General features: G+C 45.3%; 1 pseudogene; it reads left to right on the forward strand.

Annotated features, from left to right (window-relative positions):
* Nucleotides 1–308: 308 nt before the first annotated feature.
* LOC136637032 (5S ribosomal RNA) lies at nt 309–428 on the forward strand (annotated as a pseudogene).
* Nucleotides 429–26583: the final 26155 nt, after the last annotated feature.

Raw genomic sequence — 26583 nt, forward strand, 5'->3', positions numbered from 1 at the left:
CTGGTCCCTCGTTGCCTTTTAGTAACATCTTATTAAAATGTTTAGAGTTGCCGTTCTTCAGGGTTGAGAGGCTCCAGAAGTTCATTCTGACAGTGGAGAGGAGGTTCATCTTGACCATGACTCACATACAAGTAAACACATATGTTTACTTGTATGTGCATCGTGGTCAAGATGAACCTCCTCTCCATTGTGAATAGATAGATAGATAGATAGATAGATAGATAGATAGATAGATAGATAGATAGATAGATAGATAGATAGATAGATAGATAGATAGATAGATAGATATGAACAATCTTCTTCCTGTTATTGACAGCAACTGTTACCCTGCACATGCCCAATCTCATCTGATCTTGGAAGCTAAGCAGGATCAGGCCTGGTTAGTACTTGGATGGGAGACTGCCTGGGAATACCAGGTGCTGTAGGCTTATACCATAGTCTTTTGAGACTGAAGGTTGCCAACCATGTGCTAAACATAAAATGAGTGTACAGAGTTCATTTTGTGGCATTGTTGAAGAATCAGAGAGCTGTAGATTTCTCCATTCATCACCAGCTTGGTTCCGGTCAAGAGCCAGGTGAGCAACTTTCTCAATCCTCACAGTTGACATGGCATTGCTGCTTAGCAAACACATAGCCCTCCTTCCTGATCGCATGGACAAAACCTAGGTCACAGTTGAATTTTTTAAAAAGGCACAATTGCAGCATATAGGCAATGCCTATTCTGAGAAATGAGCTGCGTCTTGGGAGATAACTGACTTGGGATGTTGGAACTGGGAAGCAGTGCCAGAAGAGAACAGAGAAATAAGCTTCAAAGAGTGTTTTTTTTTCCAGTTGTCTCTAATGATGAGGAGCTTTCCCCATCCCCTTTACCGTCATGCCTGACGTCTCCTTCCCAGATAAATTGGCTTCTCCTTCCCAGCGCAGAAGCTGCTTAACAATGTGGAGACACTCTGCTGGAGCTTGGGGCAGGAAATGGAGAGAAACCCTCTATCTGCGGGAATTGCTGAAAGGAGGCAGGATGTGTGCAATAATGTGAACTGGAGGATGGCCAGGACCTCCAGGCTAAACCCCACACTTTGCTAAAAGAGAGCCAGAAGATCTGATGACTACAAGTGGCCAGGACCACCCTTCATTATAGCTTGTCTCAAAGACGGTTCACACACCCAGTAAAAGATGAGTAAAATCTTGCATCTCCTGGAAGCTTTTGAAAGGGTTAGAAAAGAACTCATGTGGCTAGGGTCAGACTGGAAACAGATGATGACACTATACAGCAGGTTTTATTATCCCATCTTTTTATTGCATTGGCCTTTCTAGTATTTCAAAACATGTCAAAGAAACCTTGTCTCTCCCCCAACACAAACACAACACACATGCACACACACCCCTTCAGAACTATCATGTGAGCATAGCCCAAGAAGCCAAATACACTCCTTCACTCCTACAACTACTACCTTCCCATGTTGAATCTGTGACATCATCAGTTGTCAATTGCAACTGGTCGCAAAGAGACTTCAGTTACATATATGGAGAGGCCATACACAATGTATTACTTCCAGTAATTTCATGAGAACTGCCTGCCTTGATCCGACTGAAGCATTCTGTCTCTCACAGGCCCAAATCCTAACCAGCTTTCCAGCACTGGCATAGATGTGTCAGCGGGGCATGTGCTAAATCCTGCAGTTGGGCGGCACTCATGGAGGCCTCCTCAAAGTAAGGAAATGCTTGTTCCTGTACCTTGAAGCTGCATTGCCCTTATGTCGGTGCTGGAAAGTGGGTTTGGATTACGCCCACAGTGACCGGCCAGATGCTTTTGGAAAGCTCACAAGAAGGCAACAGACTTCAGTTCTTGTCTGTCACTGCCATCTTGTATCAGCAACACTGCCTCTGAGGGTAGAGGCTGCATTGAAATATTGTGTTCGTTTTGAGGGCAGAGAGCTAAATTTGCCATTCGTTTACACAGCCAGGATTTTTCTGCCTCCATATGTCAAGGATGTGAAACCTGAAGTGTTTTTGACAAAGTCAGCCAAAGGATCACCATGACATTAATGACCCACACAGCTAAATGAATATTTTGAACTGTTATTTATTCTAAACAAGCTTACAGACAACCATAAAAATACATTTATAAGATTATTTTGAGCAGTGAGCTTCTTTTCTTCAGAGAAACATGAAGCCTTATTACCCCCCAAACATAGTATTAAAGCTAGAATTTTAGCCGTTTGATTTAAACACACTCTAAGGCCAATTGTACCTAACTCCACTGGCACCGATGCAGTCATGCCAATGTGGCGCGCACTGCGTTTGACAAGGAAATTTAAGCCATGAAGGCCTCCTTGAGGTAAGGGAACATGTGTTCCCTTGCCCTGGTGTAAGCCTTTGCTCCCCAGCTGGGTCTTCTTGGACCTGCACCAGCTATTTTGTTCAGGCAAGTCCAACTGGGAAGGTTAATCAAGGCCCGGAAGGGGAACAGGATATTGGTGGCACTACTATCACCAATGCTGCACCTTTCCAGGCTCAATCCACCCTCCTTCCCACTCTGGTGTCTGCTGTGTTCTGCCAGTCCCCTCCTGGTGCCTTGCATGTAATGCATACTCCCTGCACTGACTTACTGATGCCAGAGCTCCTGCAGTGCCTGCCATCACATGGGAGCTGCTGTCCACCTCTTGCGGTGGCAATCAGGATGCACTCTATGGCACATCTCTGCTTGCACATAAAGCATGCTTCTGGAGATGCAGAGGTCCAGTAGTATTGGGCCATCTATTATATTGTTGGGGCTGCCAGGGAAGGGATGGCTGCCCCTGGGGTGACCAATATTAGAGGTGTTACAAGAGGTTGGCACTGGAGCTGGAGAAGAATGTGTCCAGGCTCCCTCCAGTCGCCCAGTCTGTTAAGGGAACAGTAGCTCAGAGGTAGGCATGGGGAGAGGGTTCCATCACCCACTAGTCCTCCTCACTGCCAGCAGCTTTGTTCTGGATCACTGACTGGCCAGCATTCTACCTGCTAGCCAGTGTTCTCCAGACTGCTCTCATCACCAGCTAGCTTGGGGTTTTATGGAGCATTTTCACCCCCTTTCTTCACCCCAGGCTTATACCCTCCCTCTGCTTCTCAGGAGCCTGCTGATGGCGGCTCTACTCTCCTTGCCCCAGACATCAGTTGCCTAACCAGGATTCTTCCTCAATCGCAGCAGGACCAGCCTGACTGCAATCGAGGAGGAAGGTTCAGGACTCCCACACCTCTTGCCTCCTTAGGGTTAGCACCACTGGCAATACGGGGAGGCCCCAAGTAGCTGCTACTGCCTCCATAGAAAAGCCCACTGGCCAGGAGCTCGGCCATATCAGGCAATTTGGGTGCGTGGGGTCATGGGCCGAATCCTGGATCTATATCATCTGTTATAATATTTTAAAACTTTTTTTAAGGCAACAGCAAACTGGAAGTAGAAGAAACATAAGTTAAAAAGCAGATTCAGCATCATTGTTTACCATGCTATGTAGCCTTCATGACCACCAGAAAGAAGGAAAGATCGATACAGGTACTTAGAGGGCAGAATAGGGCAAGTACTGTCATTCTGGGAAATGATCTGCAGAGAAACACCTACTTAGCACACTGTAGCTGCATGTGGGGATCAATTGCTGACACCTCTAGGTAGAAAGACCCCAGCCTGATGCCCTGCAGAGCTGCCACCACCAAATGTAGGTAATACTGAGCTAGATGACGGCTTGTAATCATACTTACCTTAATGCAGCTTGCAGTGTTCCCTCTGAAAAGTTTTGATAATCATGACACCATCATAGTGTTGCTGACTATGACCGTGTTGCTGACTATGACCACTGGCGTCGCTAAGGGGGTGCAGGGGGTGTGGGCTGCACCAGGTGACGCGCTGGGGGGGGATGACGCGCCCTGGGCGGAGGATGTGCTAACATCGCGGGGTTAGGAGCTACTGCATCATGCCATACACCATTGGATGCAGAATGGCCAGCAGTGTTCAGTGCACAAAACAGAATTGAAATCTCTCCTTTCCTTCAAAAGTCATGGCCAAAAAACCAGAAGGAAAAAATGCATGGAGCCCTATGGAAAATGAAAGTGAAAGTGAGCCATATCGCGCGTTTACTCGTGAGTAGGCATACTTGCCATAGGCCTTCGGAAAGGGCAGGCTGAGAGGAATCCAACGACACCTGAATGGTCCCGATCCAATGAATGCAGCCCCCCAAAAACACCCAAGAAGAAAGTCACTCCCTCCAAGTTTACAAATGTATTGAACCCCTCCCTACTAAAAAGGACAAAAAAGAGGCTTGAACTGGTAAGGGGCATGTTTTCTATTTTGCACTTGCAAATCCAGGAGGGCCTTTATCTTGATGTACCTGAAATAGAAGAACTTTAAACTGGGCACTGGGAGGGCTGAAGAGCTCACTGATTCTTTTTGGAGGGTTGTTATTGCAGGCAGACTACAGAGTAAGCCCCATTGACCACTATGGGACTTACTTCAGAGTAGACATGCATAGGCTTGGGCTCACAGGCTGCAATCCTACCCACACTTTCCTGAGAGTAAGCCCCATTGACCACTATGGAACTTACTTCAGAGTAGACATGCATAGGATTGGGCTCACAGGCTGCAATCCTACCCACACTTTCCTGAGAGTAAGCCCCATTGACCACTATGGGACTTACTTCAGAGTAGATTCACTTGGTGGAACAGGACTGGCTCCCCCTTATTTAAGTATTTTATTTTAATTTAATTATTTATAATATTTTATTTAAATTTGCGTGATGATGTCACTTCTGTCCATGACATCACTTCCAATGGGTCCTGGACAGATTGTCATTCTAAAAAGTGGGTCTCAGTGCTAAAAGTTTGAGAACTGCTGCAATAAGGTGTTAGTAAGTTGACACGGGGTGTGTGTGTGATACTCTACAAGTTTTCAAAATCACTAAAATCAGAGTTTGGAGGAATAAGGCCATCATGTTATATATCAATCAATGCGTAATTTCATGCAGAATGCAATGAAACAAACCATGTTGAAATATCTGTGTTCCAACAAAAGGTGTAGCCAAAAAACCAGTGGGGGTGGGGCGATGGTACATCACCATGCCCACCTGGAGTGTTGCCCCGCCCACTACATGGGGTGACGCACAGGCCTCCCACACCGGGTGATGCGAATCCTAGTGATGCCATTGCTATGACTAGTATACAAGCATGGGAGTGTTCTATAATGTTTTACCATTAAAAACCCTGAACATTCTATTGGTCATAAGACCCCTAATTCATCCATCTAACCTGCCTCAAATTCCAAGGAGTGATTAGGTCCCAGTTCTCATCAGCCATCCAAATTTGCTGCAAATCTGATGAGAAACAAAGAGCAGTCTGAAAATTTAAACAGAAGGGTGATCACAGAGCAATTGTGGATTTTAAAAGGCACCATGGTCCAGTTATTTCCATGTCCCTTCAAGGGCAGGTCCTCCCCTCCTTGAGAATTTGGGTTGTCAAATGTGCTGTGAGCCTGTATGCTCCAGTTGCTTCCCAGCATGTCGGGACTTTTGGCTTAATTAAGTTCAGAGGCAGCAGATCAAGTGCTGGAGACAATCAGAGCATAGCTATCACCTTTAGTGAGCTTGTGGGAGACTTCTGGCTGACCATAATGAGAAAGACAATGTATGCTGATCTAGATGAACCTTTGGTTGGATCCAGCAGGCAGAGCTGGTCCAGGCATGAGACAAAATGAGGGCAACTGCCTCAGGCACCAGGTGGGCACTGGCAACACCTTGTGCCCACCTCTATGGAAACCTCACCTAGCCCTCATACCTGCTGCTCCATATTTTGAAACCTGAGCAGAGTGGCAGGGTGGTAGAGCAGGGCTGAAACAAGAAAGCTGGGAGAATCCCCACCCCACTTCTGATTCTCTTGGCTTTCACAAGAACGTAAGGAAAGCCCTGCTGGATCAGGCCAAAGCTCCATCTAGCCCAGCACTCTGTTTCCCACAGTGGTTCACCAGCTGCCTCTGAGAAGGCAAATTCACAAACAGGAGAGAAAGGCATGCTTCTCTTCCACCATCGCTTCCCTTCCACTTGTATTCAAAGGCATATTGCTGCGGGATCGGGTAGTAGCACATAGCCATCATTACTAGTAGCCACTGATGAAACTGTCCTCCATGAATTTGTCCCAACCCCTTTAAAGCCATCCTAGCTAGTGGTCATCACCACACCTTATGGCTGTGGCTTTCAAAATCTCAGGGAGTTTGAAGACCGCAGTAAGTCCTTGCAGGGGACAGGAGAGAGGCAGCGGGGGCGGGAGGAAGGCAGACATGTGATCCCCAGGATTGCATCATTCAGAGGGGCTACAGGGACTGGGAGGTATTCACCAGTCCCTACAGCGGCTTGTCGGCGGTGCAGGGAGCCCTGCGCAACCCTCTGCAGGGCTCCCCAACCTTCTAAAAGTGAAAGTAGAGTGATTGTGCTCCACTTCCAGTTTTGCGGAAGTGGAGCGCAATCACTCCACTTTCACTTTTTCAGTTGCGGGGAGCCCTGCAGAGGGTCGCGCAGGACTCCCGCACCCCCAACAGGCTACTGCAGGGACTGGTGAGTGCATCCCAGTCCCTGCAGCCCCCTTAGTGACGTGTTCCTGGGGATCGTGTCGCTGCCTTCCTCAGAAGTCTTTGGTGAGGAACTTCGTCAAAAACTTTTTGAAAATCCAAGTATATAGTGTCAACAAGATCACTTCTGTCCACATGCCTATTGAAACCCAGAAATACGTATAAGGTTAGTGAGGCAAAACGTAATGCTATAGAAACCATACTGATTCTCTTTCAGCATGGCTCATTCTTCTAGCTCAGGTGTGTCAAAGTTGTTTCATTACAGCGGGCCAAATAGCATTCATGGTGGCTGCTGAGGGCCAGAAGTCATATCATTAAGCAGGAATGGCATCATTAAGCTGATGAAGGACAGAAATCAGCACTTTGTTCTCATGTAGGAACTCATAAGCTGCAAATGACAGAAGAGAAAACGTGCAAATCTTGATCATGTTTTCCAGTTATGGAAGAGTACAATTATCACACGGGTCACCCTTTCAGTAGTATGGGTTCAGCCGAAGTATCACTTCAAGGCTTGGCAGCTGAGAGATTGTTTGCGAAGTAACGCCTTGGCAGAAATGGCGTGGCTGAAAGTCTAGCCCAGGTGATATTTGGGCTCTCCCAGCATCTTCCTCTCTCATCCCTCTTGGTTCACCCCTTCTCGCAGAGTTCCCTGCCTTCAGAAGCCTCCTTTCATTGCTGGAAAGTATAATTAAAGATGAAATTATGAAGCATCTAGAACAGGGGTGTCAAACTTAAAAGAAGCTCTTTATCCAGCACATATGGTAATTGGGCTCTCCCAGAGCTGCCCTCTCAGCAGTGCTGCTTTGGTCAAGTCTCTGGAAGGCAGAAGATTGCTGCTGAAGATTGCAGTGGCACTGGGACAGAGGAGTGGTAGTGGTGATGGTGACCCTGTGTCCTGATTCAGAAGATGTTCATTGCTACCATCTCCTCTGCTGTTTCCTCAGTACTAAAGCAGAGGAGGCACATAGGTGGAGGCGGGGTAGTAGAAAGCACCAGTGGGTGGAGTGGCAAGGCATATGTGTGTGCGTTGCACACGCGTGTGGCAGTGGATGCAGCAATGAAGTGGGACAGCCAAATTTTGTCAGCGCTTCACACACCATTTACCTTTGGGCCAGGCCCTAAGGAGTGCCCCACTGAACTCCGTGAAACTTCTGATTAAGCATCCATTGGATCATGCCCTATTACTTTTCCATGGGAGATATAAGCATCTGTTTAACTCTCTTCCATTTAACTCAGTGGGATTTAAACATGCTTAAAATGAGCCGAGTCTTACCCAACCCTTGTCAAGTTTACAACATCCATTACATTTTATTTCTCAACTGTCGGAAACATTAGCAAGGGGAAGGTTAATCTGTCTGGAGCAGCAATTTAATTAACAAGTTTTCATATTTGCATCACAGCCCAGAAGAATTTTATCTTAAGGCAGTATCTAGTGGGAAAATATCCCAAGACAGACCTACCTTGTTCCAGAAAAGACCATTGATTGACAAACAAGACAAGATTTGCCTCACAGAGGCTAGATGGTATTTCATGAGAGAATCTCATTACAAAGTGGTTTTAATTAGCAAATACCCCCTTCAAAAAGTTATCCCATCAAGTAACGTGTGTTATGGTTTGGATCTGAAGTGTAATTAGAATCTCTGAATACAACAATAGGCTTTTTGTTTTTGTGGTGGTGGTTACATGCCAAGGACCCAATCCTATCCAATTTTCCAGTGCTGGTGCCGCTGTGCCAATGGGGTATGCACTGCTTCCTGTGTTGGGGAGGCAGTCACAGAGGCCTCCTCCAGGTCAGGGAACACTTGTTCCCTTACCTTGGGGCTGCATTGCTGCTGCACCGGTGCTGGAAAGTTGGATAGGATTGGGCCCTAACACAGGCTGAATCTGAAGAACACTCACTTTTAAAGACTGCAACTTCATGCCTATGTGCAGGCAACTGTTTGTCAGAGCAATGCCAGGAAACACAGGATGGAGCGGGTTAACATTGTCCTGTTAACCCATAGAAGAGAGAGGTGTGACATCCCCTGTAAATAATACCAGGTTGCTTCACAATTCCTTAACGGAACCTCCAAAGATAGATTATTTCAGGAACACATAATAGCGGCATGACTTAAGGCAGAATTTCCCAACCTTGCCTGACTTTTGTTTGCTTTTTGTTTAAATATACAGTGCGCTTTATTTGAAGCTACTATTTTTAAGCTCATGAAAATGTAGATGGAGGGAACAAGATGCCCCAAAGCAAAAAAAAAAAAAGGAAAGACTTAAAAAAAAGGATTGTAGACACATCTAGCGCCAGTCTACAGGCAGTGTACCAACAGTAGATACAATAGATTGCACCACCAGATTGAGACAGAGGATTACATTTTTGAATGTTCCTATACACCAGCAGTTTTCAAACTCTTAGGGAGTTTGAAAACCACTGTAAGTCCTTGTGGGGGCGGGGGGAAGGTAGCAGTGCAATCCCTAGGATTGCGCCACTCAGGGGGTGTACTTACCAGATTCTCCTGCACCCTCCCGGAGGTGTGGGGAGACCTGCACGGCTGTCTGCAGGGCTCCCCGAAAGTGAAAGTGGAGCAACCGCGCTCCACTTCTGGTTTAGCAGAAGCGGAGTGCGATCGCTCCACTTTCACTTCTAAAGCATCACATCTTTAGCATCTAAAGCTCCCCGTACCCCCAGGAGGCTGCAGGAGGCTCTGGTAAGTGCACCCATTCCCCTGCAGACCCCCGAGTGGCGTGATCCTGGGGATCGCACCACTGCCTCCTCCCTGCCTCCGCCCCTTAAGGGGACAGAGGCCAGGATCCATAGGCTGGGGTGTCGTGATACCCCGGTTTGAAAAGCCCGGCTATATACCAAAAAATTCCTGGTAATTAGAAAACCAGCACAGCAAGCAAAAGGGTTGGGCGATAACCTTTATCCCTAATGTGCTTGTTTTCTATCTGGATGGAGCTTTTTTGTTTGTTTTTAAACATAAGGGAGAATTCAAAATGGTTTGCTCCATCTGCGGTTTGAAGTGGCATAGTCCAGTCTACCACATCATATATAAAAATTGTTTACATTCCTCCCACCATCCTTGTAGGATGGACCTGGCAGTGGCAAATGTAGCATTCTCAGGCAGTCTGCCCCCTAGACCCCTGACTTTAAACCTGCTTCATGGCAGCAAGGTGGCTGCAATGTGTGTTTGCACATCTGCTGTATAGATCCACCCATGGCAGCTCTGGTTCATAGCAGCTATTCTCTTTACATGGAAACTCTAAATAACTACATATTGATCTTTGATGTTTGGCATACATAATTGCTACAATAATCTGTCGTTTTAATAATTTTCAGATAATTCAGATCTTATGAAAAAAAACGGTTGTTATTTAAAGCTAGGAAAAGATCTCTGTAAAATCTAATGACTGTCTCTTTAGAATAAAAAACTTTATGGCCACTTTCTAGGTTACTTCAAGAATTGAAGTTTTTAACATAGGCTCATGGTGGGGAGGGGGGAGAACACACAAATTCATCCAGGAGGCTTAGAGTGGTCATTTCGGACTCACAAATACATACTTAAATTCTAACTATAGAATGATGTGCCCCAACTTTTTAGCTAATGAACCCAGATGAGTCGGCCCCGAAAGCAAATAGGAGTGGATAGGATAAGCTGGGTAACATAAAAAGCAAAGGCATTAAGGTGATTAGGCTCTAACCAATTAAAATCACAGGCCTGAAGTTAGATGCTATTCGGTTTCATTCGTGGAAAGGCAATGTTTGTTACAGTAGCATGGGAAGTGTTAGTGTTGCTAAGACACAAATTGACCCATAAGGGCACCTATTCAAGTTAGAGATTAACTTCTCATTTGTCTGTTACATGTTTTAAGCGACTACTTACTTAAACCCACCTTCCTACCCCCGCTTTTTTCATGTGAAACTCACTTGCATAGGCCTGTCTAGGTAGATGTGTGCTGGTATTTTCTGAAACTGGTAGAAACAACTAGGCCTGTAGCCAAGGCTGGCCCATCCTTGAAGATGGGAGCAAATTGGTAGGGGCCACCCATCTCTGTCTAGTTCCTTGCCTACACTGCACCTCTTTCTCCTTCCATTCCCTGGATGGGAAAAGAAAGAGGGGCAGAGAGGAAGACAACATGTAAAGGGAAAGAGACTGCTGAGCTATTGGATCGTGGGAGTAGCAGAGGTTGACGCATTATCAAGTAAGGGGGCCAGAATTTGGCTTACTGCCTAAGGCAGGGCTTTTCAGACTGGGGCTTTTCAGATTCACTCCAATTTCACTTTTGAAGCTGCAGGGAGCCCTGCAGAAGGTCACACAGGGCTCCCCGCACCCTAGGAGGCTGTAGGAGGCTCAGGTAAGTGCACCCAAGTCCCTGCAGCCCCCTGAGCAGCGCAATCCTGGGGCTCACGCCTCTGCCTTTCCCCTGCCCCCACTACCTCCCCCCACCCCCGCAAGAACTTAGAGTGGTTTTCAAACTCCCGGAGAGTTTGAAAACCACTTGCCTAAGGTGGATAAATTGCTTCTAGAAGAGGGGACGTATTCGGCCCACAGGTCTTTTATTTGACACCCCATCTAGGGAGTATTTGAGGAACCTGTCTTTATGGGTGTTATATTGCTACTGAATAATGTTACTGGCAGTCGTTTTTAAAACATATGTAGCAGGCACACGTAGAGGAAAAACAATTGTGTGCAGAGATTCTTTGTAGTGGCCAGAGACACCGCTGTATAGCAGAGGTGATGGTGCAAGATGCAGTAGAAGGACTCTCTTTAATAACAGTGCAATTCTTCTATTCTTCAGTAGCTCCAGCATGGCAGTTGCCACACTAGTGCTAGCTGTTGCAAAGCTGCCATAAAATGCTCTATGACAGCATAGCGCAGTGGTTCTCAAACTTTTTAGAGGCCCTAGAGGCTGCAGACTGATTTATAAATGCCAAAGGGTGTGGCTAGAATGGTAACTGGGTAGCAGCGATCCCCCCACAAGTAGCAGCTTATTTAACCCGGAGAGTCCCCCACAAGTAGCAGCTTATTTAACCCGGAGAGTCCCCCACAAGTAGCAGCTTATTTAACCCGGAGAGTCCCCCACAAGTAGAAGCTTATTTAACCCGGAGAGTCCCCCACAAGTAGCAGCTTATTTAACCCGGAGAGTCCCCCACAAGTAGCAGCTTGTTTAACCATTGATGCATATAGCCTAATTTATTTATTTATCACATTTTTATACTGCCATTCCTCCAAAGTGCTCAGGGCAGTGTACATGGCTGCTCCCCTCCTTTTTCCCTCACAACAACCTTGTGAGGTAGGTGAGACTGAGAGAAAGTGACTGGCCCAAGGTCACCCAGGACGCTACGTGGCTGAGGGGGGGATTTGAACCTGCATCTTCCAGGTCTGAGTCCACCTCCCAAACCACTACACCACCCTGGCTCTAATCTGGCCTGTCAGTTTCGCAAACCACCAAAAAGTGGGTCATGACCCACTGGTAGGTCCCAGACCCATAGTTTGAGACCCAACAGTGTAGTATTTAGAAGTGCCAGTGGGAAGGTCTGTGCTGTCTTGGCAAAGCCATATCCCCAAGGAATGCCCAACATAGCAGGTAAGCCCCACTAGGTAGTACAGAGGCAGGGAGAGGGTGGGGACGGGGTGTAACACAGTGGAAGGAGGAGATGGGGGTAGATCGGGTCCAGGATGGGTGCGGGGTTGCTGGTGCTGGCATATGCCAAAATCCTATTTCCCTTCCTAGGCCTGACAGCCTGACATGGGGCATCTCAGACTTACACCCCACTATTTAGCAGGTGCAGATCCGAGTTGTCCCATTGAGCAGACTGGAGCTTTACATGGGGTAATGGGACTAATAATGATGAGACCTCTAGCCTGCTTCTTGCCAGTACTGGATACAGTGTGGGCTGCCCAGTCCCACTGCACTAGTGCTGGTTAGGACTGGACTGTGAGTTCAACAAAAAGAAAAAGATTCAAAATTGGGGCCTAACTGAACTTACTCACATTTTAATCTTGACAGGGGAATGCTAGGGCTACTATTCATTCCATATGGAGCCCTGCATAGAAGCTGTCAGAAGGAGGGGAGGCAACAAGAGGAGAGAGGAACTTCTTAGAAGGGGAAGGGGAGATGAGAGGGGAGGGGGGATTTAGAGAGATTAGATGGGTTTCCCAAATGAAGGAAGGAAATGAAGGTTTTGGGGTGTAGCCAAGGAAGAACGGGAGGGCAAAGTTGGGGAGATTAATAGGGAAGGAGAAGGATCCTGCACTTTGCTAAAGTAGAGTGCTGTAAGGGGCTTTAATCCATTTATCCTGGGTAAGGAAACAAGAGTCATTTGATAACTAGTTAAAAATAAGGAGTTTGGGCCAACCGGCCTACAACCAAGCAATTCACCTAATGGCAAGTCAGCTAATTGCTTTCAGACCAGCTTAAAACCCTCCTCAAGACAAGGCATGTGACATATTCATCTTGCAGCTGGCAAGTACAAATGCCATCTCATGGTACAGCATCCACTTGTCCTCATATGAATCCTGAAGCCACAGCCAGTCTGATCACTTTCATGAAGGTTTTTCCACTTGAAAAAGCATTTGATTTGTTTGCTAGGCTGCACCATCAGTCTGCGCACTAATGGGGCTGGCTTGGCTTGGAAGCACTGATGGGTGCAGTGCATACAATATATGAGAAGGCCAATGCCAAACTATGAACCAGCTGCCGGGTGTTTCTCTATTACCAATTGTTTAAAAATCAAGAGAATTCTGCAAATCCAGATGGGAAAAGCAGGCAGATCCTGGCTGCAAATAATGGCCAGGATCCAAACCGTCATCTAACACACCCAAGGGAACTTGGTGCTTTCCGAAAACAGTCACCTGTGCCACATGGCAAAGTACTTTTGAAGCTCAGGGGAGTTTCATATGCAGTTGGAGCAAGGTCAAAGAAAGGCGGCCAAAAAGTCCACCTGCTGCACACAAGTCCTTGGGTGTGCCTAGAGTGGATCCTGGCTGTTTTTGCCATTTATAATGTAAAACAGGTTTTCAATCTATCCTGCAATATGGGAAGGGCCATAGCTCATTGGCAGAGTGCATGCTTTGCATTCCATGTCCAGCCTTTATTTGAACCAGATCAGCGGGCTATCCAGCTGAGTACTGTCTACACCAGTGGTTCCCAGACTTTTAGCACTGGGACCCACTTTGGAAAAGGACACTCGGGACTCACTGAGCTTTACAAGACTTTAAAAAAAATCTAGAAAGAAATCATGTTTATTTATGCATAATAATACCCTGAAAAAAGATGCTGCAACATATATCTCCCTATATTTACAAATGCTTGTGAGGAGCTGTTCGCAGAATAGTTAACAGCTATCTGATTTTTGAAAAGCCCCTGGACTTGAGGCAATTAGTTATGTGATCCTTCCATCACCTGTGTTTTCATTGGAGGCTTTGCTTGGCTGCTATGGAACCCACCAAAAATCATGTCACAACCCAGTAGGTCCTGACCCAAATTGGGAACCACTGGTCTACACTGATTGCCAGTGACTAGAGGTGTTTGAAAATGGTGTTATTTATTTTACTCAGAAGGAAGCTCATTGTGTTCAGTAAGACTTAGACTGTAATTCTATCTGACTCACCAGAAACAAACCTACCAGTGACTCCAGGTTTCCAAACAGGGGTCTTTCCCAGCTCTACCTGGTGATGCCAGGGATTGGACCTTCTGTATATGAGGCTCTACCACTGAGCTACAGATTCAATTCAAGTCAGATAGCATGTGTTGGGAAAGGCCTCAGTATTGGGCTAGAAGATGGACAAATGGTCCAACTTAGGACAAGGCAGCTTCGTACGTTCTCACAACAAGCCCATCATTCCCATTCATCAGTCATGGAACTAAGGCTGAGAGTCAGTGACTTCAGACAAGGCCTATTTACTCCATGGCTGAAATCTCTGACTTCTCAGTTCAGCACTCTGTGATTCTTATGAGATAATCATGCAGCATATGACATGACCACAGTATGGTTCTGTCAAATCATGCTGAAGTTCCTACTCCAGGAACGGCTCACCACTGTTTATAACAGCATATCTTGTAATTTCCCCTCCCTGAGGGGGGAACATGATTGAGATGCACAATATCATGCAGGGGATGGACAGAGTGGATAGAGAGACGCTCTTTTCCCTCTCACATAATACCAGAATCAGGGGACATCCACGAAAGTTGAGTGTTGGGAGAGTTAGGACAGACAGAAGAAAATATTTCTTTACCCAGCGTGTAATTAGTCTGTGGAACTCCTTGCCACAGGATGTAGTGATGGCATCTTGCCTGGATCCCTTTTAAGAGGGGATTGGACAAATTTCTGGAGGAAACGTTCATTATGGGTTACAAGTTATGGTAGGTATGTGCAAGCTCTTGGTTTTAGAGGCAGGCTGCCTCTGATTGCCAGTTGCAGGGGAAGGCACCAGGACACAGGTAGTGACTGTTGTCTAGTGTGTTCCCAGAAGCATCTGGTGGGCCACTGTGAGATACCAGAAGCTGGACTAGATGGGCCTTTGGCCTGATCAAGCGGGGCTCTTCTTATGTTCTTAAGCAAATGAACACTGTATTCAAGTACAGGTAGATTACCCCTTACCCAGACATCCAAAATCCAGACTACTCCAAAATCTGGACATTTTGGGGGCCAAGACTGGGGTAATGCTGGAAACAGTATTAACCCACAGACGAAGCCTGCAGGGTGTTTCTTTTGTTTACAGGCTTTGGTCGCTCAGTGACACATGGACAAAGCCTGCAGAACATTTCTTACCCTGTTCGTCCTGGTCATACGCTCAGTAATCAGCCCTGCACTGGAAAAGCCTTTTCATTGTGCCCTGCCATTGCACAAAGCAATATGGGGCACAGGTCTTCTTGGCTTGTAAAACTTGAATTTTGAGTGCGCTCAGCGCTAAGCATGTTTTTTTTCCCTATTCTCCCTCTGGTTGATCACTAAAGTGATGATGGTGATAGCAGCAGCCTTCCGCCTCTCCCTTAGTGCAGAGCAGGCTGGAGGAGGAGCGGAAGCCCAAGCAGCATCTGTCTCTCCAGGATTTTGCTGGAGGAGTCTAAGCGGCTGCCTCACAGGCATGGTGCTGTTTTAGCACACAGCCCTACCACTCCATTGCACTGAGCCAACAGTGGAATCCTTTGGAATCCTTTGGAATCCTTGTTTATGCAAATATTCTAAAATCCAGAAAAATCCAATAGCTGGATTTCCAAATCCAAAATTCCAGTCCCAAGTGGTCCGGATAAGGCAGTGGTTCTCAAATTTTTAGAACCAGGACCCACTTTTTAGACTGAGAATGTCGGGACCCACCAGAAGTGACATCATCAAGCAGGAAAATTTTTGAACAATCCTAGGCTGCAATCCTACCCATATATACCCCAGAATAAGTCCCATTGACTATTATTGTTAAAAGTATATACATAGTAGCCATCCACCTGGTGGATCCTGACCCACATAAGAACATAAGAACAGCCCCACTGGATCAGGCCATAGGCCCATCTAGTCCAGCTTCCTGTATCTCACAGCGGCCCACCAAATGCCCCAGGGAGCACACCAGATAACAAGAGACCTGCATCCTGGTGCCCTCTCTTGCATCTGACATAGCCCATTTCTAAAATCGGGAGGTTGCACATACACATCATGGCTTGTAACCCATAATGGATTTTTCCTCCAGAAAGTTGTCCAATCCCTTTTAAAGGTGTCCAGGCCAGACGCCATCACCACATCCACTGGCAAGGAGTTCCACAGACCAACCACACTCTAATATTTTCTTTTGTCTGTTCTAACTCTCACAACACTCAATTTTAGTGGATGTCCCTGGTTCTGGTGTTATGTGAGCGTGTAAAGAGCATCTCTCTATCCACTCTGTCCAGCCCCTGCATAATTTTGTATGTCTAATCATGTCCCCCCTCAGGCGCCTCTTTTCTAGGCTGAAGAGACCCAAACGCCGTAGCCTTTCCTCATAAGGAAGGTGCCCCAGCCCAGTAATCGTCTTAGTCGCTCTCTTTTGCACCTTTTCCATTTGAGAAACACTCAACAGTTTGAGAAACACTAGGATAAGGGATATCCAACCTGTACATACATTCATTTGGGGTGTCACTGAAATGGTGTGGTGGAAGGGTGTGAACTGGGTCTCCTATGTGAATGGCCAGTCACAAAGCCTTAGTTTGCCAGATCTTCTCCCTAAAAAAAGTGCAGGAAGTTCATGTCTCAGGCCTATTTCACACTAGAGGCTCTCTGTAAAGTAGGAGGAATGGGCTCATGCAGCTCTTCCACCGCACAATTGCCCTGGGCAACTTCTCTGGCTTTTGCCTTTTAATAAAATGAAGTTTTCTATATTGTATTATGGATTCCACAAGTCTCCCTTAGAGAGCAGTGCTGGAACCAAAAGACAATATATGTTTTGATGGTTTCACAGATCTTTGCCCAAAACTAACATAGCTCAAATCATCACCAATATCTGAGCAGCCAGACTAAGGGAGGGATCGATCTCTTTGTGGGAGGAGGTCATGCCGTGTTCCTGAAAATGCATCCTGAGAGGAAGGAGAGGAAGGAGGGGGAAACAAAGACTTCAAAAATGCTTTGATTTCACATCCTGAGAATAGCCGTGTTTGAGAAATACTGGGCCAAAGCTGTTCTCACTGCAGAACCTTGACAAATGACATCAGCTCATGAATCAAGATGCACTTTGGTTTTGAATTTTGTGACAGGAACCTACAATATTTTAAATAAAATATTGGTCAGATTTAATGCAGCCATTTTCAAATATGGTGCTTAATCTGGAGGACATGTGAAATATGTCTGTATGACACATGGCACACTTATCATTTCTTCCACAAATGTTTCATTTCCAAACAAGCTATGCCCCTTTCAGACGCATAACTGGCATTACTACCCTTGTATATAGCAGCCTTAAACTGAAGAATGCTTTATGGCTTTGACTGCACTCACTCTCTCAACAGGCCTATGAGGTAGTTCGCTAAACTCATTTTACCGGTGACAAACAGAAGCTTCAGAAACATAATGTGGTACAGCCTTTCCTGGAGTATACAATTTCAGAGAAGTTGATTTCCTCATATAGGAAACTAGGATGTCAGGGATCACTGCTAGCCTGTCCATATACAAGGAACCCTTGGTGTAGGAAAATATGGCTGTATCCACATAGTATTTCGAGTTTGACTCTTTGAGACGACAGAGGCCACTCAGGGCATAAATGGCAGAGAGAGTTCTTTAAAGCAATCAGGTCTCTCTGATGCACATCCCTTCCATTAGACCAGGGGTGGGGAATCTGCACCCTCAAGGCCACATGCGGCCTTTGGGGTACCAGTTGTGGCCTCTTACATATTTGTCTGCAAATACAAAATCTGTCTTTTATTTCATGATATAATGCCAAACTCAGAGTATTTTTTCAGTAACTTTTAGTTATTTTTTCCTGGCAGTAGCAACTTGGTAATTGGCAAACTGGCAGTCATCCAGTGACTCACATCATTGGCCTAAGAGCTTCTTATGGAAAAGTAAAATAAATAAATAAATAAATAAATAAATAAATAAATAAAATGTGGCCTTTTAATGTCAAAAGGTTCCCCATTCCTGCATAAGACTATAGTGTAAAGCTCAAACTGTGTTCTTTGATCTTTAAAAGAAGCTGAATGTGATTCAATATTTTTTTAAAAAATCAGGTTAACTTGGTTTTGTCAATTATGATGGTGGCTAGAGCCTCTTTCCTTCAATTACTACAAGATTCTTTTTCAGTGTGCAGTACTCTAAAAGCTGCCCCCATTCCCCTTCACTCTATTCTGCTTAGGGCTAAGGAACACTCAGCAGATCAGAACAAACAACATACTTACTTCCATCCGTGGGATGGTCTTTGAAAATCAAACAACGTGATCCAATGCTGCTCTTTTGACAAAGTAGCTTTTTATTTTAGCCTGCAGCATGAGTTTCAAAATCCACTTCCAAAGGAATTATTAGAGACAAAGCTGTGTTTTTTTTAAATGTTACCCAGCCAGGAAAACTGATCTCATTGCTTAAATGCCCAACAATGGAAGGGTTATAATTCTTTTGGATTTTCACAAGTATAGTAGAAATGATCAGAAGGTCTGAAACCAGAATTTTGATGAGAAAGCAAGAGTGCAGTGAAAACATACTAAAGAACTACAGTGAGCTGGGAGAAAGGTAATAGTTTAGGGCATTATTACAAGGAAGATGCATTTGTGATGGCTAGCACTATGTAGCAAACACCTCCAAGGATTGTGCAAATACTACCGCAAATGAGAGGAAAAAATTGGACATGATTGTTTTGGGGTATATACAGCAGTATATACACACAGTATATACAGCAATACAGTGTGTATATGGGTCACCCAGAAAGTAATGCACCACATTTTTTTTCTCAGCCTACAGTAATGGTACGAATGCGAAACTTTAGACATACATTATTTGAATTTTCAGGAGTGCGCACACAAATTTTTGGTTTCTTCAGACAGATAGCGTAGCTGCAGCAGTGTTTCGAAATGGCGTCTGTAAGTGATGTACGTTACAAGCAGCGTGTCATCATTGAATTTCTCACTGCGGAGAAAGAAACTGTTGGGAACATTCACAAACGTTTGTGTACAGTTTATGGAGAATCTGCAGTCGACAGAAGTACGGTTAGTCGCTGGGCACAGAGGGTGAGGCCATTAGAAGGCGGTTCGGCAGAGCTCCAAGATTTGCAGCGTTCGGGGTGGCCATCCACGGCTGTCACACCTGACAAGACGCAGCTTGCTGATGTGCTCATTCACGATGACCGACGCATAACGACTAGGCAGTTGGCGCTGAAGCTGTCAATCAGCAAAGGAAGTGTGGATGCAAACATCCTTGCTCTTGATTACTCAAAAGTGTGTGCACGATGGGTTCCGTGCTGTCTTACGGTGGACCACAAATCTCTCAGAAAAAACATTTCTTCTGAGTTGCTGAAACGTTTTGAAGATGAGGGGGAAGCGTTCTTATCCAGGATTGTGACAGGTGATGAAACCTGGGTTCACCATTTTGAGCCCGAAACAAAACGACAGTCGATGGAATGGCGTCATCCTCAATCTCCACAGAAGAAAAAATTCAAAGCAACTGCTTATGCCGGTAAGGTCATGATCACTGTGTTTTGGGACTGTGAGGGCATCATACTCATTGATGTGATGCCAAGAGGCAGCACCATTAATTCTGAAGCTTATGTGAAGACATTAACCAAACTCAAGAAGTGCTTCCAGCGACTTCGGCGCCATAACAACCCAGGTGAATGTTTGATTCAACATGATAACGCTCGGCCTCACACAAGTTTGAGGACTTTGGAACACATCACTAAACAGGGTTGGACTGTGTTACCCCATCCACCCTACAGCCCTGACCTAGCTCCCTCAGACTTCCACTTGTTTGGGCCATTAGAGGATGCCATTCGTGGAAGATTTTGAGGATGATGAAGAGGTGATTCGCACAATGCAGAAATGGCTTCATGACCAGAACAAGGAGTGGTACCAACAGGGCATACATGCCCTTGTGTCTTGCTGGAGGAAGGCCATAGAACTGGACGGAGATTACGTGGAAAAATATGGAGTGTAGAAGAAACATCATTCTTTCTTGTGTGTAAGTTTCATTGTGTTCAATAAATAATTGTTGAAGAAAAAAAATGTGGTGCATTACTTTCTGGGCGACCCTCGTGTGTGTGTGTGTGTGTGTGTGTGTGTGTGTGTGTGTGTGTGTGTGTGTGTGTGTATGAGAGAGAGAGAGAGAGAGAGAGAGAGAGAGAGAGAGAGAGAGAGAGAGAGTCTGGTCCAACAAGAAGCTGACAGAACATACCAAGATCCAGGTCTACAGAGCTTGCGTCCTGAGTACACTTCTGTACTGCAGCGAGTCATGGACTCTTCGCTCACAACAGAAGAGGAAACTGATCCCATTCCACATGCGCTGCCTCCGACGCATCCTCGGCATCACCTGGCAGGACAAAGTTCCAAACAACACAGTCCTGGAACGAGCTGGAATCCCTAGCATGTATGCACTGCTGAAACAGAGACGCCTGCGTTGGCTCGGTCATGTTGTGAGAATGGATGATGGCCAGATCCCAAAGGATCTCCTCTATGGAGAACTCATGCAAGGAAAGCGCCCTACAGGTAGACCACAGCTGCGATACAAGGACATCTGCAAGAGGGATCTGAAGGCCTTAGGAGTGGACTTCAACAAGTGGGAAACCCTGGCCTCTGAGTGGCCCGCTTGGAGGCAGGCTGTGCAACATGGCCTTTCCCAGTTTGAAGAGACACTTGGCCAACAGTCTGAGGCAAAGAGGCAAAGAAGGAAGGCCCACAGCCAGGGAGACAGATCAGGGACAGACTGCACTTGCTCCCAGTGTGGAAGGGATTGTCACTCCCGAATTGGCCTTTTCAGCCACACTAGACGCTGTTCCAGAACCACCTTTCAGAGCGCGATACCATAGTCTTCCGAGACTGAAGGTTGCCAACAATCCATATATATATGCACACATAAATGTACACACACATACAAAAGTTGTTGGCAACCTTCATATTATTCAGAAAACAGCCAATTACACTTTGCCAGGATATGATCTACTCAATGGTTACTTGGGACCAATAGCTTGGCTTGGTTCAAGTTACTCAGGTTTAGAAACTGTGCAACTGAAAGGGTTATATGCTCGCCGTCACCCCCCAGAAGGTATTGAATTATAGCATTCTCTGAAAGCCCTGTTTTAGCACTGAGCAAGGGAGAGAGAAATTGATGTCTTAGCGCTTGATATTTAGGACAGTGCAGCATAATGTGTAGAGATGATTCTACTTTGCCTAAGAAGCAGTTACACAAACGTTCTCCCCTGGAGGCATTTCTAAATCTGCCGAATAGGTTATTAGAGGGAGTCACATTGCAACGTGCCAGGGTGAAAGCCCTCCTCTCCGGGGGGCGTATTAGGAGGGACAGATATTTTGGTTGTTGACCAAATGTAATTTTAAGTTGGAAATTCAGCAGGGAACATTTTTTTTGTGTTGCGCCTAAAATCTCTTGCCTCTCTATGTCATGTAGTCTGGTTGTCATAAGCCTGATAATAACCTCAGGAGAGGGAGCCCCTTGTATATCAACCTCAAGTCCCATCTGTTGGGTTTTTTTATAGAATAGGGGTAGGCAAGGAGTTATCATTGGATCGGCCAACAGCCCCTTTAGCAGCAAATCACGATCAGCCCTGAAAAAGACTTTGGCACAGTATTTTGAAAAACTGGACCATGCATGTAGCTCCAATCTATGTTGACCTGACTCCAGGCAGAGTGCTGCATATGGAACACAATGCAGTAAGCCAAAAATTTTGTAAAGGAATTTAGACTGGACCCTTTCAATTGTATCATTTAATGCCGGCATCCATACAGGGATGCCATATAAAATTTGAGGTATGACTTTGGCATTAAAAGTTTGCAAAGCAGCTGGTGTAAATGAGTTGCCCCAAGAAAAGAAAAAACAAGTTATGACTTGGATAGCTGGTTTGGATGAATTAATTGCAATTGAATGATGGGAGGACCAGGAATGCTTATAATGAAACCAAAGGCCAAGGTACTGGAATTCCTTGACCTGCTGTATTAGTTTTCCATTGAAAAGTCAAGACTGTGGTTTCCATGAGTTCCCAAAAACCACTATTTTGGACTTTTCATAATTTATCTGCAGAGAGTTAGTTGCGAGATATTCAATTCAGGCTTTAACCAGTCTTTGCAGGCCTATTTTTGTATGGGAGATTAAAGCCGTGTCGTCAGCATATAAAAGTAAAGGAACGTCCACCAATCCCAATTTGGGACAATGCGTGTCAAACTTTGTTAGGGAGGGGGCCAAGTTGTTGATGAAAATAATAAACAAAATGGGTGCCAGCACACAACCCTGCTTGACCCCCTTGTTGATTGGGGTTGGAGCTGAAAGGTGACCCTGCAGAGATAATTTCACTTGGCAAGAGGTATTTAGGTGGAGGACACGAATTAATTCTAATAATCTTTTATCGAGTCCCATCTTCTCAAGTTTTTTCCCAGAGTTTGTCTCTATCAATAGAATCGAAAGCTGACTTTAGGTCCAGAAATGCCACATAAAGTCGAGATTTATTTTGAGTCACCTGTTTGAAAATTAAGTGGGACAATATTACACAGTGGTCGATTGTGGACTTGTTTGGCCTGAAGCCTGCTTGTTCTGGGCCTATGATATTGTGATCAGATATCCAGGAAGAGAGTTTCCTCAGTAAATGGGATGCGTACATTTTTTCTGCAACATCCAGAAGGCTTATCGGCCTCTAACTGGAAGGAAAGTTCTTATTTCCTTTTTTGAAAATAGGGACCAAAATTGATCTAGTCCAGGATTCTGGAATTACTCCAAATTTATCAATTCTTGTACATAATTTTGCAATGATTGGGGCCCACCAATCCAGTGCTGCTTTATAGATATCTGATGGAATTGTGTCTGGGTCAGCTGCTTTACTCTGTTTCAGCTGGTTAATAATTGAAATAACCTCATCCACCGAGACTGTGGGCCAGTCTGGGAGGTCTGGCAGGATATGTACCTTAACAACAGAGATAGATTTAGATTCATTAAAAAAAATTGATTTAAAATGTATTTCCCACAGATTAGCAGAAATTGTGGTAATACCGATTGGCTCTTTATGAAAACAGCCTGATATTATTTGCCAAAAATTCTTGACATTTTTAGATCTAACAGTGTTAATTAAGAGTGACCATCTTGCTTCTGCAATGCGATGGATTGAAACTCTAACAGCATCCTTCAGGCAGGCAGTCAGCTTCAAATATTGGTGTAAAAGTGGTTTACTTATTAGTATCTCTGAATTTTTTATAAGTACTGCGAATGGCAGTTTTCAGAGATAAGCAGATCTGATCAATCTTGGTAGAATCATCTCTCCAACCCTCAGCTCTGGTGAAGGGATCTGACCTAATATATTCAAGAGATTTATTTATTTATTACTAAATTCCTACCCCACTTTATCTCTCCAAAGGGCATTCAAAGCAGCTTACAATATAAAATCACAGTAAAAACTACAGGTGGCATCTTGGTATCCATGAGGAATCCGTTCTTGGACCCCTTCCAGATACTGAAAACCACAGATACAGAAATCCTTTTAACTGTCTGTGCATCGGTTGCCTCTGGAGGGCTTTCTGAAGCCCACAAAGGCTACATGTATCCCCGAGAAAGGTGGCTTCCAGTGTTCCTTGGGAAACTGGAAGTGATGTTTTAATGCCTTTTAAGGAGTTCTGAGGCCCAGTTGCAGCTCTGGTTGCCTTTGGAAGGTTTAGGTTGGGCCAAGTCCAGGTGACCCGCGTTAAGCCAGATCTATAGATGAAAAATCCATGAATAGGCTCAACCTGTATCAACAATAAATCTACTCAACAAGGCACCATTAAAAGTAGCACATTAGACCAAAGACAAAACTCATAAGCTAGCAGCAACAGTAAACAAAGGGGAAGACACATAACATCATCTACCCCACATAAAAATCCCACAATGTCCAAAATTTAAAAAGACCTGGACTCAGAAGGTTAATCAAAATTACCATATCTTTAGGGCCCGCTGGAAAGACTCTAAGGAGGGAGCAGTCTGTAAGCTAAGTAGGCTGTATCTCAGATACCCTGGCCCCAAACCATTTAGGGCTTTAAAGGTCAAGATCAGCACCTTGAATTAGGCCCAGAAATGAATGGGCAGCCAGTGCCGCCACCAGAGTAGCGGCCCAAAAGAATCAGTCTATCTCCATCAAGCACACAGGCCACTGCATTCTGCACTAATAGCAGTTTCCGAACTGTTTTCAAGGGCAAATAGTCTAAACTTGGTGTCACTTTAGCATGGATCACCGTGGCCAGGGCTGCACATTCCAAGTGAGGCCACAGCTGGTGCACCAGCAGAAGCTGGGCAAATGCCCCTCTGGCCACAGCCACCAGCTGCGAATCCAGGAGCAGCTGTGACTCCAGACCTCCAAGCTGCGGACCTGGTCCTTAAGAGGGAGTGTGAACCTGTTCAGCACCTGCATCATGGATTTCTGAACCAGGAGAACCTCTGTCTTGTAGGTATTTAATTTCAACTTGTTGGCCCTCATCCAGGTCCCAACTGCCTCCAGGCAGTGTTCCAGGGCCTCAATAGCCACCTTGGAATCTGATGGAAAGAAGAGATAGATCTGGGTGTCATCAGCATACTGATGGCAGCCCACTACAAATCCCTGGATGACCTCTCCCACTTGTTTCATGTATAGGTGGTACCTCTGTATCTGCATTCGTTCCCTGTGGATACTGAAAACTGCAGATTTCAAAATCTGCAGTTTTCGGAGCCCACCTGAGCTCTGAACTCAACCAGAGCCTTCCTGAAGCCTGCTCTGGTTGCATCTGGAGCCGTTCTGAAGCCTGTAGAGGCCACACGCATCCACCCAGGGCCTCTACAGACTTCAGAATGCCTCCTAGAGGCAAAAAAAAGTTACTTCTGCTTTTGACAAAAAACTGCAAGCGACTTTTTTTCCTCTAGGAGGCATTCTGAAGCCTGCAGAGGCTGCGGACGGACATGCATGGCCTGTATGGGCTTCAGAAAGCCTTTGGGTTGGGCCAAGTCTTGCTCCACATGGGTCCAGGGAGCCCACATTGAGCTACAACTGTGAATGGAAAATCCGTGGATAAATAGGCTAAACATGTAGATGATAAATATATACATTTTCTCTAATCCTTTACACTTTTTCAATAAGTTGTTTTTAAATACGGTAGGCTCTCATAAATTATGTTGCTATTTTTCCCCCCATAAAAATGCTGAGTACAGTCTATGCACTGGAGAAAAAGCCAGATGTATCAGAAACTGGCCAATAACGTAGATAGTCACTCCACTGTGCTTATGGGTGTGCTCCTATTAAGGCTAATAAGGTAGTTTTGGTGCATGATTTGCTTCCGCACCAGGCTTTTGAGGTTTTCTTACTTGTTGCTTACAAGTGACTCAGAGTAAACTTAACTACATGTGTTCAGCATTCAAAGCACTTCCGCCATCTGCCCTCTTGACAAAGGTTGAAATCATCATCCAAATTTCAGAAGGCTTCTGGGACTGAGGTTTGGCAGGCAAGTAGTGAACTTATCTTGCAATGTCGTGGGTGGTTTCATCCTAATACGGCAAACTCTTTCCGCCGTCTGCAAGCAGCGCAAGACGGAGCTGTTAACATTCAGTAGGTTCTATGGCAAGAAGACGCTCCATAATACCAGGAGCTTGACAACACACTGAAAATGGGCAATCTGTTTTGCCCCTTAGGAATCAGTTTCATTTGCCAGTATGGAAAAATTTCCTTTAAAAAAAAAAAAATTCACAGAGAACATTATCAAACCATGTCACCAATTGGATTGTGAGGGAAAATCATTTCTCTTGTTGCATTGCACTCAGGCTTTGCAGCTGACATGCTTTGTTTTGCTGCTCTGTTTAAATCCCATCCTTTCCCCTGAAGGAATTCAGAATGAAATTTAGCCACATAACAACCCTATAAGGCAGGGAAGATTGAAAGATGGAACATAAGCAAATAAACCAGACTCCAGTTTCCAGAATTGCAGCATTTCATATTGCAGGTGGGAGACGGCATTTTTGGATGCTCCTTCACACACTCGTACAAAAACAAAATAATTTCTTGTTTGTAGAAAAGAAGCATGTCAAGGAAAGGGCAAGGCTACAAGCCCCTCCATGGTTGGCTATGGGCGTGCCAAGTCCCATGGACATGGCAATTTCAATGTTGGCAGATACGCTGAAACAGAATCTTCCTATTTTACTATACCTGGTATAGTTCATTACTTGTCCCCACAGTGTGCATGACAGGGAGTGGGGCCCAGTGGCCTCAACAATGTGAGCACATTTTTTCCTCCACTTCCCCTCACACAATGAATATTTCACCCTGTTCTCATGCTCACCTATCACCACAAAAGGGCTTTATGGGTGCGAAAGGCTTCATGAGTGCCCCCCCCATAGTGCTCTATTCAGAAGCAC

The sequence above is a fragment of the Tiliqua scincoides genome, chromosome 1 (assembly GCF_035046505.1).
Source record: "Tiliqua scincoides isolate rTilSci1 chromosome 1, rTilSci1.hap2, whole genome shotgun sequence".
Classification (NCBI taxonomy): domain Eukaryota; kingdom Metazoa; phylum Chordata; class Lepidosauria; order Squamata; family Scincidae; genus Tiliqua; species Tiliqua scincoides.